The sequence below is a fragment of the Lepus europaeus genome, chromosome 13 (assembly GCF_033115175.1).
Source record: "Lepus europaeus isolate LE1 chromosome 13, mLepTim1.pri, whole genome shotgun sequence".
NCBI classification, from domain to species: domain Eukaryota; kingdom Metazoa; phylum Chordata; class Mammalia; order Lagomorpha; family Leporidae; genus Lepus; species Lepus europaeus.
The window spans coordinates 77,945,957-77,962,891 of NC_084839.1; the positions used below are offsets into that span (position 1 = coordinate 77,945,957).

Here is a 16,935-nt window from a genome sequence, read left to right on the forward strand (position 1 = left end):
TTAAGATTGTCTGTAACATTTCCCATATAGATTATATATATATTTAATTATCACTTTCAGGAAAGTATTCATCAAAATCTGTTTTATTTAATATAGTGTTTTCTCAATGGCTTTTTAAGCATTAACAAAATAGATAACACAAGTTTTCTGTGCAAACCAATTAATATGGTAAATTTCATCATGCATTTCCTAATATTTACAAAATTATGTGTTCATAAAGTATGTCCCACTTTGTAAATAGCATTTTTGTAATGTAATCATGCATTGTATTTGCTAATATTCCATTTAGAATTGTGTATCTATTTTGTATGTGATATTTGCATAACTTTGCATTTGTGAGATATCTTTCTACTTTCTGCACAGATGAAACAAGAGCTTAGGCAGGCGCAGCAGCTCAATAGGCTAATCCTCTGCCTGCAGCGCCAGCACCCAGGGTTCTAGTCCCGGTCGGGGCACCAGATTCTGTTCTGGTTGCTCCTCTTCCAGTCCAGCTCTCTGCTGTGGCCTGGGAGTGCAGTGGAGGATGGCCCAGGTTCTTGGGCCCTGCACCTGCATGGGAGACCATCAGAAACACCTGGCTCCTGGCTTCAGATCAGTATGGTGCTCCGGCCACAGCGGTCAATGAGGGGTGAACCAATGGAAAAGGAAGACCTTTCTCTCTATCTCCCTCTCTCTCTCACTGTCTAACTCTGCCTGTCAAAAACAAAACAAAACAAACAAACAAAAACAAAAAACAAGAGCTTGTCCGTTCCTGTTAGGTATTGTTTCTTATACTGTGAGAAGGACTGTTCTTCCCTTTCCCATCTACATATTCTCTATTATTTCCAAAGCTATCTCTGTGCTTTCAAGTCTTTATTCCTCTCAAAGAACTAACTTTTGCAATGCGTGTGTGTACATTGCCTCTGTGACATATTCTCATGCATTTGTTGCTTCATATTTAAGAGCAAAGTTAGCTGCCATTATATTAGACATCCCTTTTTTCTTGCAAACCAAAATGTGACTAGAATTTGAGCTCTACTTTTCTTTTACTTATAATCAACAATATACTTTATCATCTACCTTTCCATCTGTCTATACTTTAAATTTTTCATTAATGCATATGTTATGGTTATTTGTCCCTTTTTCTTTTATTTTGCTGAATAATGTTTGATATGTTTAAAATGTCTTTTAATCAAGATTAAATAAAAGACTGTCTTTTCTCACGTCTTCATGTTTAAAAATAAAATGTAAATTAATACAGATCCTACAAACACCATACCTCAATTCTCAGCTTCCCTTTCTTCACAAATAAATCATTATTATGTCTTTCTGCTTCATTTGTGTAAGGTTTATGCAGAAACATGTACCTATTAACAGATTTTTCTGTGTAATAAGCAATTTCATTAAATTAATTTATTCTGTAGGTAAGCATAAGCAACTCATAAAAATATAAAACAAATTATTTAAGATTGATTTGTTGATATATGTAGAGATCATTCAATATAGTTCTATATTCATTATGTGAATAAACCTTTTCTCTTTTCCTGAGCATCAAATAATTCTCATTTTTCTCTGTCAAGTAAGATGCCCAATAAATACAATAGCCATATTTCAAACTATACATTTGCTAAAGTCTTAGAGTGCAATAAATAGATGGCGGAACGTTAAATTAAACAAAGTTTCACTGTTGCCGTTGATTTCTCAACAATGTTGCAGTGGGTTCGTTTCTGAGAGGAGCAGTGTGGTGGGGGCAAGAGGCGCGGAGTCAACACACAGACAAAACACACAGACACCGGGAGTCAGGTGAAAGCAGGCTTGAGGCGAGCAGCCCGCAGACTCGTTTACTACAGTTGGTACAACAGCTTATATAGCCAAGACCAGCCAATCTGGTCAAGGGGCGGTCTATGCCCCAACCAATCACAGCCTGTTGCCAGGCAGTTTCCAAAGCCATCCAATCACAGCCTGTTACCAGTCAGGCTCTTGTTGCCAGGCAGTTTCTGAAACCATCCAATCATGGCATGCCATCAGTGAGGCTCTGTTGTCATGTGGTTTCCTCTGTTGTCATGTGGTTTCTGAAGCCATCCAATCACGGCCTGTTGCCAGGCAGTTTCTGTTGTCAGCGGCCATCTTAGCATGACCTTTTCACCTCAGTGGCCATCTTGGCATGAACTTTTCACCTCAGCAGCCATCTTGATATGACCTTTTCACCTCATTCCACCACATTTCACATTATATTTTAGGTTAGAATTTGTCAGGAATATTTCGATTTTTTAACATTTGATTTATTGGAAATGCAAAGTTACAAAGAGAGAGGGAGAGACAGAGCAATAGTGCATGCGAGAAAGAGATTTTCCATTTCCTGGTTCATTCCCCAAATGTCTCAAGCTAGACCAGTCCAAAGTCAGGAGCCCGGAGCTTCATTCATGTCTCTTGTGTGAGTTCAGGGTCCCAGGCACTTGGCCCATCTTGTGCTACTTTTCCCAGGTGCACTAGCAGGGACTTGGATTGGAAGTGGAGCAGCCAAGACACAAATTTGTGCCAGTATATGATAGTGGCATCCTAGGTGGTGATTTAACCTGCTACACCACAATGCTGGACCCAGGAACATTTGGATTTTAACTGGTGTTTAGGAATGGTAGAAAAATGGAGTTCTATTTCAAGTAGAAGACCAAAGCAGGCATTTTACTTAATTAGATTTGTCAGCAAAACATAAATAAATGGTATAACCAAAATTAAGATTTAACAAATTCATGTTGTTTATTTTCCTAAAGTCATAAAATGTAGGAATATATATTTATTGTTATTTTTTAAAATAAAATTTACTGTATATATTTGAAGTTTATAAAATAATGTTATGAGAGACACATAGGTAATAAAATGTTAAAATAGTGAAACAGATAAACATAGTTATGATTTTAGGCAGTTTTTTGTGGTAAGAGCTGCTAAAATCTAAAATCTACATATTTAACAAAATCTCTCATAAAATTATTATTTTTATTCATTGTAGTCTTCAGGTAGTACAGTAAATCTCATGACATTCATTTGATACTTCTGCTCCTTTCAGATTTTACCTGCATCTCCCTATTGCTTCTCTCTCTCTACCTCTGGTAAACACAATTTTATTCTCTAGCTCAGCATATCTGACATTTTCTTTCCTTTCCTTCTCTTTTGTTTTCTTCTTTGATAAAGAAACATTTAATGAGGATTCAGTGGAAGAGGAAGCTGTTGTGGCCTGACAGCCAGCGTTCAGCCCCGGCCACCTCACATGTACAAGGCTCCGTGGAGGTAGTTACTCTAATCAATGCTGCTGCTGCTGCTGCTGCATTTGAGCCTTATCTCCTCTCTGCTCCTCCTAATGTCATCATCAGGGGGCAGCTCATGGAGGGACATGGGGCAGGAAATTTTCCTGTCACGTGGAAGAGGTGGTGGCAAGGCATCTCAATGACAGTCTCCTCCTCCTCAAATTCCAGAAGGCACACGGGGCACTTGAGCTCTTTAGGAGGGAGTGCTGATCAGAAGAGCTGCCCGCAGGTCCCCCCGCCCAGCTCCCACTCCTGAAGGGCGCCCTGGCCCTGGCCCTGGCCTGGCCACTGACGGCCAGACCAGAGTCCTGCTGGAGGAAGGGGGAGCATCTGTCACCTTGCCCCCAACAACAAGAGGAATGAGTGGCCTCACCAGCCTGAGAGCCCCTGATGACTATCCTGGGGAGGTTCTCGACCACAGCCTTGGTGGCTGGTGGAGGCAGGTAATGATCCCAATCTACTACCAACCCCAAGTCTTCAAAGTCCATCCGATTGAAAAATGACCTTTCAAGCTCCAAAGACCTGTTGGTGTGGGTTTCCTGTTCTGGGTCCAACACCTTGCAGTTGTATTCATCGAAGCAGGACACTATTACTGTTTTGCTGTCTGACATTTTCTTTAAGATTCTACCTATAAGTAAGTTCATAAAATATTGTGCTTTCTATGTCTAGTTTATTTCAATGTCCCCCTCTAATCTTTTGCACATTGTACTCTCATGCATTCATCTGGTGAGAAACATCAAGTAAAGAAGTCATATGTATTTGTTAATAGCCTTTTTGCCACTTTCGTTTGTGTTCCATTGGCACAATCCCACCACATGAAGCAAACAATTGGCGTCTATAATTGGCCACTGCTTCTCACAGGAAGCTCCACTATGGAAGGCTTAATAAATGTTGGTAGTCAACTATCTCTTTCAAACATTGCATCCTACAAATGGGTGATGACATACTGTCTATTCCATTAGTATGGCAGTTGCTCCTATAATGACAGCTTCCACCTGTGATAAAGACTTTTGGCCACAAGAGTGCATTGAGCAGAGTGAGAAGGGGAAGTGAGCCTTGGGGTTCACACTTCTTCCCATAATGATGCTAAAATATCCATGTAACCCAGTAGGGAAGTTAATACCTCTTGGAAAATTTCATAGGGAAATTATAAGACTGCTGTTATTGGATCACTAAATTTTTATCAAAACATTTTCAACATTTGGTTTCAAACTCTGTTTAGTAATTAAAAATCATTGCCTAAAACTTCATCTTTTTTATGAAAATTTCATTGTTTTAGTGCCATGTTTATAGAATGAGAATAATTAAATGTCTGGAAGAAATGTTTATAAAACCAAACAGGCATTCTTTGTATGCAGTATGAACATAAACACTACAATCCATATTTTTGAAAGATTTAACAAAATACATGCTTTTCTTTTAGAAAGTGTGTTGATATTTTCTTATGTAACAGAAAACCTATTTATATTTCCTGTCTTAGTAACGATTACTACTATAAACAAAATTACTTCAGTGAGATAGAATGTTTTGAAAACATGTTTCAAAGAAACATAGGAGAAAAATTTTCTGTTTCCAAATGTATACATATACTACATTAGAATATTCAGACATAATTATTTCCCAAAAGGCTTAATAAAAGAGTTGTAAAAATATGTAAAATTGCCACTTTAGAAATTTTCAGTGCTATGTTGAATAACCATTTCCATAATCCACCCTGCTCAGCAATCTATTTTCAGACAGAGAAGAGAAAAGCAGTTTTAATATAGTTACTTCTTTACCAGACCCAAGGGCAGAGAAAAAAAGGATAATATATTTCTCCAGAAAACATTACTTTTCTCTCAATTTGTATGCAAGTCCCTGCTATCTGTCTCTCATTTAAATGCATTGATATTAGTTGAATATTCAATGTAATAACTTTTTCAGCACAACTTACAAAACAAGATTTTGAGATTTAGAACATGAATCATTTGGAAAAGGGAATAAAAGTTATCCTGTCATTTATTTTCCATAAATGTGATACTTACCATACTCCATGTGTGTGAAATAGTGTGAGAAGATGGGTGAGAGAGAGCAAGCAATGTAGCAGGGGCAATATTTAGCTTCACAATGGCCTTCTACCTATATAAATCTATATCAAAAGTGAAAATTGTTACAGTTGCCAAAATCTCAAATATTTATCAATGAAAGCTTTTGTCTCCTTGATATACTGTATGCTGAAAAGCTATCATTCATGTTAAAGATTTTGGCCTTAAATTCTTATGTTCCCATTCCAAATATTTTTTTTTTCCAACTGCACTGCACAAAGTTCCTTCCAGCTACCTATTGCTTGACTGACAAACTCATAGTCAAAATTTTATGGCGATTATGGTAATTTGAATGTTCCTTTCTATAGAGTGATACATTTTTTGTCAAATAATTTGTTTACTTTTTGCCTTGTTAGAATTGTAAAATATCATTGATGTTTTTAAGCTTTTGCCATACTACCTACTGTGTTCAATAAACCAAAGTAAATCTAATAGTTCATTTTAATGGTTAAGTTTGAAAATCTTAATTTTCATTTAGCAATGCAGATAATGGTTATGCAACAAAAGCTTTAAAATATTTTATTACTTCTGTACTTTTGTTTATATTTTAATTATCATGTAGATTAATTTTTTTTTTAAATTTCCAAAGTATAGCTTATGGGTTACAATGGCTTCCCCCCTCCCATAACTTCCCTCCCGCCCGCAACCCTCCCCTTTCCTGCTCCCTTTCCCCTTCCATTCATGTAAAGATTCATTTTCAATTCTCTTTATATACAGAAGATCAGTTTAGTATATATTAGGTAAAGATTTCAACATTTTGCCCATATAGCAACATAAAGTGAAAAAACTACCATTGGATTACTAATTATATCATTTACTACACATAAAATATATTATTTGACCTCTAATTGATTTTTCAGGACATTGCTTATCTTATGTTTTAATATCAAATTTTTGGTTTTATATTTACATTTATTATATCTATTTGAGAAATAGAAGGAAGAAAGCGAGAGAGACAAAGAGAGAAAAGAATAGACTCCAGTTAGCACAAGATCTGTCCCCAAATGCCCACACATCCAGGGATTTTGACATTCTCAACAATATTAATTAAAATAATATTGCTCGGCCGGCGCCGTGGCTCAACAGGCTAATCCTCCGCCTTGCGGCGCCGGCACACCGGGTTCTAGTCCCGGTCGGGGCACCGATCATGTCCCGGTTGCCCCTCTTCCAGGCCAGCTCTCTGCTGTGGCCAGGGAATGCAGTGGAGGATGGCCCAAGTGTTTGGGCTCTGCACCCCATGGGAGACCAGGAGAAGCACCTGGCTCCTGCCATCGGAACAGCGCGGTGCGCCGGCCGCAGCGTGCTACCGCGGCGGCCATTGGAGGGTGAACCAACGGCAAAAGAAAACCTTTCTCTCTGTCTCTCTCTCTCTCACTGTCCACTCTGCCTGTCAAAAATAAAAAAAAAAATATTGCTCAACATCTAAGTGTTTAGTGATATCTTATGCTGGTGGTAGTGGGGAGAAGAGGCACTTGAACAATGTAGCTTACCAAGAAGTTTTCTGTAATAGAGTGTCTATTGATGGATTATTGGATAAAGAAATGTAACCACTATCTATACACACAAACCCATATATATATATATATATATATATATTATATGGTTTTATATATATTTTATATGGTTATATATATATTCTATATATATTTTATATGGTTACATTTTATATGTTTAGAATCCTTATACCTATATTATACATACTAGAATACTTATACAATGATAGAATTATTCAGCCTTTAACATAGATAAGCCTGGAGGGTATTATGCTAAGTAAAATAGGTCAGGTACAATAAGACAAATACTGCATGATCTCATTTAAATGTGCAATCTAAAAAAATCGGATGTATCAAAATGGTAGAATAGTGGGTATTAAGGGTTTGGAGAAATCGGAAGATAGTTCTCCACAAATACAAAGTTTTAGTAATATAGGATGAATATGTTCTGGAGATCTAATGTGCAGCATAGTGATAATAGTTAATAACACTGAATTGTACACTTGAAAACTATGCAAAGTGGTAGATGCAGTAATCAGCTTGATTGTAGTAATTATTTTACAATATTTATGTATATCAGAGCAGCATGCTTTTACATTACAAACATACAATTTATATTTGTCAATTATACTTCAATAAAGCTGAAGAATAATGTAGTTAGCTTGTTCAAGATTAGTTTGGAGCAAATCTGAGAATTTAGGTTCTTTTAATGTTTTTTATAATTTTTATTTATTTTATTTACATATAAGTATACCCATTAATTTGACATATGTATACAATCTGGATGAATGTTTAGGTACTCCTTAGATAATATAAGCTTCTCTATATATGATGCCTTGTATGTATTACTATGCTATGTTCTTTATACCTCATTGTAGAGTCAGCAGTCTTTCTTTGTATTTTATTATTTTTTTTGTTTATTTGAGAGGCAGGGAAAGAAAAAGAGATAAATAGGCAGATAGACAGTTTCAATACAGTGGTTCACTTCCTAATTGCCACAATGGCAGGGTGTTGAATGCTGGAGTCAGAATTTCAACCCAAGTCACCCACTTGAGTGGCAGAGAGCCAACCCTTTTAACCATCTGCTACTTCATTAAGTTTGCACTGGCTGGTAGCTGAAGTCAGAAGATAAAGCAAGCATCACCTCCTTATCAAATACAAAGTCCTAACTATTATCTTAACCACAGGCCAAACACTTGTCCCACCCACATGCCTTCTATTTTAAATGTGTCACCTGTCAGAGCCAGAAAAAGATTTGGTATTAGCTTTTTGTTTTTGTCAGCATCAGATTTGTGTTTGCTAATTCATGAACTGAGCCAAATTATTTTAAAAGAAAATAATATGCAAAATTGGGACCAGAGCTGTGGCATAGCGGGTAAATCCACCACCTGCCAGCCATGCTGGCATCCCATATGGCCACCGGTTCAAGTCCTGGCTGCTCCACTTCCAATCCAGCTCTCTGCTACATATGGCCTGGGAAAGCAGTTGAAGTTGGCCCAAGTCCTTGGGCAACTGCACCCACATGGGAGACCCAGAAGAAGCTCCTGCCTCCTGGCTTCGGATTAGCGCAGCTCCAGCCATTGTGGCCAATTGGGGAGTGAGCCAGCGAGTGGAAGACCTCGCTCTCTCTCTTTCTCTGCCTCTCTTTCTGTCTCTAACTCTGAGTTTCAAATAAATAAATATTTTAAAAATGCAAATATATTTCTATTCTTTAAAAATACCTGTTATAGAAAATGTGTAAACATTGGCCAGAGCCATGGCTCAATAGGCTAATCCTCCGCCTTGTGGCACCGGCACACCAGGTTCTAGTCCTGGTTGGGGCGCCGGATTCTCTCCCGGTTGCCCCTCTTCCAGGTCAGCTATGGCCCGGGAAGGCAGTGGAGGATGGCCCAAGTCCTTGGGCCCTGCAGCCGCATGGGAGACCAGGAGAAGCACCTGGCTCCTGGCTTCGGATCAGCGCAATGTGCCGGCCCATTGGAGGGTGAACCAACGGCAAAAAGGAAGACCTTTCTGTCTCTCTCTCTCACTATCCACTCTGCCTGTCAAAAAAAAAAGAAAAAAGAAAAGAAAATGGGTAAAAAAGTAATTTTTATTTATTTAATATTTATTCATTATTAACATCTTCGCATGCTAGACAGTAACTCCTTAACCGTAAAAATGTACTAGTTGTGTGGAGAAGACAGATGTGTGGTATTATTGTAATACTAATTTTTTTTTTTGAAAGTAAAAGTAGCAAAGTTTATTAGGGAATTGACAATCATAAGAACGGATGAACACCTCTCCAGACAGGACCTGGGAGAGAGTGCAGTTGCTGGGATTGGGGGCGGGGGGGGGGGGGGAGGAGCAAGGTTACATGGTTGAGTGGAGAGAGTACACCTGGCCAGACCAGGTGGGCAGCTCAGCAGAGAGCCAGAGGGCTGAGCGTGCCGGTAATACTAATTAATTAATTAAATATTTATTAAGCTTTTTGTATGGCTTTGCTGTATTAGTCACTGAGTAAACAAACTAGGAAAAACATAGAGCTAATACATATAATGACAAGTATTTGGTAGAGGATGGTAGTGTTTACTTTGTAAGACCCCTGCTAAAATTAAATATTAAAATAATATTATAGTGAAGGGTTAAAAAGTTTAGCTGCTGGTGGTAGATATCCCTTAAGATAACTGTGTCTCCACCCGCCTGCAGAATAGCCTTGGGAAACTGCCTTGTGTAACTGTCTCACGTGATAACACTTGCAGATGTCCGAAAAGAGCTGCAATAAGTTTCTGTAACTTAGTGACCATTGTATAAACTTACCCCCTCCCAACACGGGCGCCAAATGTACCCAAGATTAGGGAGCAGAACATTTTGAGGTTTTTCCAGGAAAAACCATCACCCCTTCCCTTGCTAAAAATTGCGCCAAGAGTTTGCATGCCTGTTGCCCTTCAAAATAGCTAATCACCAAATGCTCCGCATACATATGTTAATCAGGTGGCTATTGTCTTTAAAAACTGCCTATAACCACTGCTTGGGGCTCTCTTAACCGCCTGTGGTGCTGGGGAGCCCATTTGTGCAAATGTTCAATAAACCACCTCATGTTCTTTGCATCCTCTGGCCTGAGGTCTGGGTCTCTGGGGTCGCCATCCTGACGACCACGAAATTGGGGTTATTCAGCTTTTAGAATGATTTCTGCTGTTTCCAAAATTACACATTTTAAGGCACCTGTTTTCTTTTTTATACATTCTATCACTTTTCAGATGTTTTATAAATTACATAAAAATCCTTTTAGTGATAGTGTAACTGAACTATGCTTATGTTTTCAATTACAACTTAACTTTCCTCTTTAAACCTACAAAAACAACAATGCTATAATTTTATCAATCCATATGAAATTTTATATACATCTGTGGTAAAATTATTTTTAAAGTTTTACGTATTAAGTTATTTGAAAGATGGAGCATGGGGGAGAGAGAGAGAGAGGGACCTTACATCCACTGGTTCACTCCCAAAATGACTACAGTAACCATGTCTGGGACAGGCCAAAGTCCCAGCCAAGAACCCCATGTGATGTCCCACATGGGTTGCAGGGGCATAAGTACTTTGCTAGCCATCCTGTGCCCTTCCAATCACATTAGTAGGGAGCTGAATTGTAAGAAGAGGAGTCAGCTCTAGAAGTGGCATACATATAAACAGATTCTTAGAACAACAAAAAGTGAAAGAACAGAATAAATAGTTGAAAGATAATTATAAATTTCTTGAAATTCACAAAAATATCAAGTCATAAGTGGGACAACGAAAGAAAGAAATGAAAAGGAAAAAGAAAAGAAAGAAATACAAACTCAGAGAAGAGGCATGAATGCTTGTCCAAGTGGTTAAGATGTTTGTTGGAATGGAAGTGTCCCATAATTACAGTGCCTGGTTTCAATACCCAGCTATGCTCTTGACTCCAACTTTCCACTAACGCAGACCCTGGGAGGCAGTGGTGGTAGCTCAAGTGACTGGATTCCTGCCACCCACACGGAGAGACTTCAATTGAGTTCCTGGCTCTTAGATTCAGTCCCAGCCAGCAGCCATTGCATACATTTGGAAAGTGAACCACTGGATAAGAATTGCCTCTCAGTTCGTATACTCTTTCTCTCTCTCTCTCTCTCTGTCAATTCCTCTCCTTTGATTATTGATTGTTGATTGAGTTCATTGGGTAGTACTCAATTTGGGGTAGAACAGCCTAAAGATTGACTTCGTTCACATACTTTGCTTTGGCGTAAAGCAAGAAATGATGTGTTCATATGGGTTTTTCTTATCTTGTGTAAAACTCCAATGTCTCTCCACACATTTTCTTCAGCAAGATAGGGTATTTGCATGGTACCTTTGGGCTCATTGGATAATGGTTCCAGGTAATATAATGTTAAAGTTACAAGTTTAAGGTTATGTATCAAGTATGTCAGAATGTTAATTTTGTTTTGTTCTGATGGTCAAAGACTATAGAACATGCCTGAATTGAAGCAGCAAGACACAGATCTCATGTCTCAGTGGTAGGATAATCAAGAAAATATGGGCCAGTGCCACAGATCACTAGGCTAATCCTCTGCCTGCGGTGCAGGCACCCCGGGTTCTAGTTCCGGATGGGGTGCCAGATTCTGTCCCGGTTGCTCCTTTTCCAGTCCAGCTGCTGTAGCCCGGGAGTGCAGTGGAGGATGGCCCAAGTGCTTGGGCCCTGCACCTGCATGGGAGACCAGGAGAAGCACCTGGCTCCGGGCTTTGGATCAGCGCGGTGCACTGGCCGCAGTGTGCAGGCCACAGCAGCCATTGGAGGGTGAACAAATGGAAAAGGAAGACCTTTCTCTCTATCTGTCTCTCTGTCACTGTCCACTCTGCCAGTAAAAAAAAAGAAAGAAAAAGAAAGAGAAAGAAAATATGTACATGTCTGAGGACATTCACAGCTTTAAAATTACTGTCTCCAAAAGTATGTTCTAAAGACTGATTATCTGCGAATTATTTATCAAGTGTTGGTTGGTGAAAGCTTTGTATTTAACTTGTAAAAATGCATTGACTAGTACAGATAAGCACATTCTTTTTCAGTAACTACAGATCAATAAAATAACAAATTTCTGTAAACATGGCCTAAATCAACAGAAATTCATTATCTTACAGTTTCAAAGGTTATAATTCTGGTATGTTTCACTGGACTGAAATCCAGACATCTGAAGATCTATGTTACTTTTGAAAGCTCTAAGGGTAGATCTGGTTTTTTTTTTTTTCCCTTTTCCACTTTTAGAGGATATTTACTTTCCTAGGTTCATGGCTTCTTTGCATATTCAGGCCAGCAATTGTCAGTTGAATCTTCCTCACAACACATCACTTTGGCACTTTGTTTTTTTCTGACTCCTGCTTCTATTTTTAAGGCTTTTGTGGTTATATTAGACCACCCAGATAATTTAGTATAAGCTCTCTAGTCTAAGGTCATCTGATTAGCAACCTTAATTCCTTTTCCACTTAACACAATATGATGATGTGTAACTTCTGAGGATTAGGATGTAGAGATTTTGGGGGATTAGATGTGTACCTTTTTTCTCCCTATCACATGAAGGAATAAATGAAAAGCTTAGCACTGTGGATAAGCAATATGGGATCTGATGATATTGACGAGAAATTCTTCTTTAGGTTGCATTATATATAAGTGGGTTGCATTATGTTCAAGAGAGAACAAATGAAGTGAATTGCATAAAATAACTATAGTCAGTCCTTTTGAAGAATTTTATAAAAGTTAACAGGGCATGAGGTGGGAGTTGAAGAAAAATATGGGTTCCAGATAGGAAGGTTTTGAGAAAGGAGATAAATTGAGGGGAATATGAACTGATAAGATGAACTATTGCAGAATTATTGCAATTCAGGGAAAAGAAAAAAAATCACATGGATGAAATCCTTACATCAAGGAATGTTGAAGAAATTTGGTTTAAATTAAAAAATAAAAAGTTGTAGTAGCTAAGTGCTTCTCTGAGGCTGATGTTATAATGAGTTAAGCCACTGTTTGGATGCCAACCTACTATATCAGAGTACCTGGTAAGAATTCTGTCTAATCCATGCTTCTGATCCAGTTTCCTGTTAAAGCACAAGGTACGCAGAAGATGATGATCTAGGTATTTGGGTTCCTGCCACCGATGGGGGACTCTCAAATGGACAGCTGTTGCAGGCATTTGGGGAGTAAAACAGCAGACAGATCACCCTCTCTTCCCATCTCTCTCTCTAAGGGTCACTCTGCCTTTCAAGAAAACAAATAAATACTTAAAAAGACCTTCATTTCTAGGAAAGGAAAGGAAGGCATAGTACAAAGGTAATGTTTCAGATAGGTTAGTTTATGTGGCTGTAATGATGATGAATATTTTCATGTTGTTATATGAATAACATACTGTGGGGAAATTAGTTACAGGATGGTGCCCAAAGGAAGTAAGGTGGGCGGAATCCAAAGTTGTTTACCACTAAAACTAATTGGCTATGCAACATCAGAGGAGGTAACAAAACTAGTAACAAGTGTATAGACATATGGCTAGTCCTATAGAAATCCCCCCGTAAGGTGATTTTTTAAGTGATTGGTTGGTCCTTAGCCCTGCCCCAATGACTCTGCAGTTTTGTACTATAAAAGGTTCTGTTTTGCAGGAAGTAAATGAGTCCTTGCTAGACTTGGCTCCCCGCTGCGTCTGATTGTCTCCGGGATCGGGAGGCTGGGGAACGGGCGAGCGGCGCACTTACCTTTCCTCGGACCCAGTCCATCCTTGTATGGGTGGACTAAGACCCAGCAACATACAATGAAATAGATATAAAGTTTTATTTTTACTTTTTATATTATTTTGAATTATCAACTAATACATAAAAAGTATACTCAGTTATGTGCTACCATGTAATGTTCTGATACATGTATACTTGTGAAATGTTTAATTCTTTATAAATTTTATCATATATATTCAATTAAACAACCTACAACTCTATCAACACATATTTGTATCAATACAGAAATTTCTCTAATGTCAATTTCCAGTAAACCCTCTCATACCTGCTAGAGGCTGTCACTCTAGGATCTGTGACTATATTATTACAGTAATAATTGAAGATTAGAAAGTATTAATTAAGACAAGAGAATGGAGATATTTAAATGTTGTAGAAGTTTTCTTATATTATCCAGGTAGGGGTACATTTGTTTCATCTAATGAAAAATTTAAATGCTACAAATTTGATCTTTTTTCAATACACAAATTAGCTATTTCATTATGTTTTTACTTAGGAAGTACTTTTGGTGATTATATTGGCCCAGCTAAATAAATTAGTCTCAAATTAGGCTGCCTGGAAATCTTGAATCTGTAAACTCTATCAATTTTTTGTTCCCTGAAAAATCATATAAAGCAACTCCTGATGCTCGAAGTCATGAATAGCTCTTTTGAATATTATAGGGTGGGAGGAATCACCATGTTCTTAATTTTATTATGTGAAATGCATGAAGTTTCCATACCTTAAATAAAAGGTTTCTAGGGAAAAACAAAAACAAAACAAAACAAAAGGAATACAGAATAGCATGATACATATGCTCCTTCAACAGGCTGTACTTATAGTTTTTTTTAGATTTTATCTATTTGCTTCAAAGACAGTTACAGAGAGACAGGAGAGCCAGAGAAACAGAGAGATCTATCAGCTGATTCACTCCCGATGACTACAAAAATCTGGGTTGGGATTGGCCAGGCTGAAGCCAGAAGCCTGGAATCAGGAGCTTCATCTAGGTCTCTTATGTGGATGGCAGGAGCCCAAATACATGAACCATTTTTATACTGCGTTTCCAGGCCATTGAAAGAGAGTTGAATAAGAAGTGGAGCAGTCAGGACAGGAACCAGCACCCAATGGATTGCTTTACCAGCTTCATCTCAATGCTGGTCCCTACTCAAAGATTCTAACACTCACATGTCTTTTGAAGAGATCTGTCTTTCAGGTCTAAGCTCTACATCAAATTTGCCATTTTACTTCCAATGTTTACTCTAATTTCATCTGATTACAATTTTTATTTATTTGGTGGCAATTGATATACCACCGACTTTGGAAATTTTTTTTAAGGTTTATTTTATTTATTTGACAGGCAGAGTAACAGAGAGAGGCAGAGAGAGAGAGAGAGAGAGGTCTTCCATCCATGGGTTCACTCCCTAGATTGCTGCCACAGCTGGAGCTGTGCTGATCCAAAGCCAGGAGCCAGGAGCTTCCTCCAAGTCTCCCATGTGGGTGCAGGGGCCCAAGGACTTGGGCCATCCTCTACTGCGATCCCAGGCCATAGCAAAGAGCTGGATCGCAAGAGGAGCAGCCAGACCAGAACCGGTGCCCATATGAGATGACGGCACTTCAAGCCAGGGTGTTAACCTGCTGAACCACAGCGCCGGCCCCTGGAAATATTTTTAAAATATAATTAGTGAAAATTTCATGAATATGTAAAAATGTTTTCAAGTTCTGTTTGTCTGTAATGCATATTTATAGTTAATCATTACTTCATTCCATTTTCCTATATTTTCCTTTCCTCTGTTTTTTTTATTTCTATTTGTTCCTCAAAATATTAAGTGTATGTAGTGCTGATAGAAAATTTTGAATTTAATTGCCCAGTTGATTTTTTATTTTATTTTATTTTATTTTATTTTATTTTATTTTATTTTATTGACAGGCAGAGTTAGTGAGAGAGAGAGAGACAGAGAACAAGGTCTTCCTTCCGTTGGTTCACCCCTCAAATGGTTGCTACAGCTGGTGCGCTGTGCCAATCCGAAGCCAGGAGCCAGGTGCTTCCTCCTGGTCTCTCATCTGTGTACAGGCGCCCAAGCACCTTGGCCATCCTCCACTGCCTTCCCGGGCCACAGCAGAAAACTGGACTGGAAGAGGAGCAACCGGGACTAGAACCGGTGCCCACATGGGATGCTGGCGCCGCCGGCAGAGGATTAGCCAAGTGAGCCATGGCACCGGCCCCTGCCCAGTTGATTTTAATTTCTGCTCCCAGCCAATCAATAGTGATTAATTTATTTGGTTTGGTACCCATGGATTATCAAGTTCTCTTTTTTTAAGATTTATTTGACAGGTCGAGTCACAGAAAGAGGGAGCAACATAGAGAGAAATGTTCCATCCACTGGTTCATTCCCCATCATACTTTTGTTATTTTATTGTAAAAATTAGTGTTTGCTTTAAAAAGCTGTTATTATGTAAAAGTCATTAAAATTACTTGAAAATTAAAATTGGGAAAAGGATAACTTGAGTTTGCACTTTCATGTGCCAGACTAAGTTTGAAGGGATGTCTTTGTGTGCTCATGACATCCTAGACCGCAGACACCAAATCAAGTAGGGAGTTATTTGCTGCAATATCCAGAAATAGAGTACCTCCTCCTAAGATGAGAGGAGACATTTAGAACACTGTTGATACAAAATTGGTTTTCCATTCATTAACCATCTCCCAACACCTCCCAGAATGTTAAATTGCTTTTTAATTTACATTTTACATAAGAAAGATCTTCAAAAAGCTCATAAAATGCATATTATTAAAAATGTATAGGGTTCAATTTTTTTTCATTAAAATATATTTACAATAACTTGTTATAATATGTCTGAAATGGCTCATTTGAGATACCAAGAAATATGAGATATCAGTTTAAACAAAGCCCCTATAAGAGCAGCATGAATTCTGCTATTATTAGAGCAAGAACAAATGTCCAATTGATTATGTATCTCAGGTGGAAGAAGGGTGAAATCATTGATGTTTTTTGAAAAGTTTATGGGGGCAATGCCACAAATAAATTAGCAGTTACAAATGAAAGCTAGTTTTAATAAAAGATGAGAAGATGTTTAATACAAAGAAATCGTGTCCATCAACTTACAAGGAAAAAAAAAGTTGTTTCTGCCTTAATTGAAGAGGACCTATAACTAACAGCAGAGATGATAATCAACACGATAGTCATCTCAATTGATGCAGCTTACACAATTATAATTGAAAAGTCAGGGTGGAACAAGCTTTCAGCTTGACATGTTTCAAAACTGTTTATCCAGATTGTTACAGCTTTCAGTGGCAATTTTAAAAATATGGGATCAGGATCC

At 38.2% G+C, this 16,935-nt stretch overlaps 1 pseudogene; it reads right to left on the reverse strand.

Annotated features, from left to right (window-relative positions):
• Positions 1-3,277: 3,277 nt before the first annotated feature.
• LOC133772378 (E3 ubiquitin-protein ligase RNF181-like) lies at positions 3,278-3,892 on the reverse strand (annotated as a pseudogene).
• Positions 3,893-16,935: the final 13,043 nt, after the last annotated feature.